The following is a 1,148-nucleotide window of genomic DNA, read 5'->3' on the forward strand; positions in this document are numbered from 1 at the left end:
AAAGCCATTACGGCCGTATTAACCCTTTCGCTGCTACAAAGACGTGTTCCCTGCATTACGCGCTGTGCGCGATTTTGTCACTGCACTGCTCCCCTGTGCAGACACATCGTGTTCCGACTGCTTTGACACCCTTATCAATCGATTCCACAAAAACTATTTGGCCTAAAAATTAGATTTTTACACATCATCTTGACTGAAACCTTCCCCCCATAAATGACTTAATTTTATTTCGATGTTCAACGCAGTTATTATGCAGCATTAAATATAGTAAACCATTGCACGAAATTTTGAAGAGTTTGCAGAGGTAAAAGTCCATAGAGTATACTTTCCGTATGGTCGATTTTAGTTGCCACAATGTTGAGAATGAAATGTGGATAAGATACCTAAATTTCATATAAAATTTATTGTATAACAATATCTCATTTAATTTAAGTACGACATAGGTGTCGTATGTAATATTGAGAAAAATTCCGTCTTTCGCGACTGTAATAAAAGTATTATTTCCCCACCGAACGCGTTTGGCGTCATTATGGGGGGAAGGTATCAGTCAAGAAGACGTGTAAAAATCAAATTTTTGGGCCAAATAGTTTTTGAGAAATCGAATGATAAGTGTGTCAAAGCAGTGGGAACACCATGTGTCTGCACAGGCGAGCAGTGCAGTGATGACAAAATCGCGCACAGCGCGGAATGCGGCGAGCACGTCTCTGCAGCAGCGAAAGGGTTAATGAAGAGACAAAGCACTAGAAATTTTAAAACATTGCATTAAAACGAATATAGTTCGTGAAGTAAGGCACTTCGATATTGTTTTTAAATAATGAAAATGTTAAGCATCGCACAAGGTTTGAACTCAACACCTTAACCGTTACGCTAACGCACCTCGTCTGACTACAGAACGCCATGAGGGAGGACTGTAACATGTCACGCAAAATACTGACAAACACTGTTGGTATGACCATGAATTACTTACGCTTCGGCGAAGTATAATAGGAAATAAACAATTACCGCACCTTTCCTTGCTATCGCCTGAATTAGGAGTCTTATTGCTTGTTTGGTTTAATTAATTAATAGAATATGAAGCAATTGGTATAAAGAATGCTTTTTCCAAACTTTCTATAAAAGAATGTCTGCTATCAAGACATTGCTTTTGT

This window comes from Schistocerca cancellata, chromosome 7, assembly GCF_023864275.1.
Source record: "Schistocerca cancellata isolate TAMUIC-IGC-003103 chromosome 7, iqSchCanc2.1, whole genome shotgun sequence".
NCBI lineage: Eukaryota > Metazoa > Arthropoda > Insecta > Orthoptera > Acrididae > Schistocerca > Schistocerca cancellata.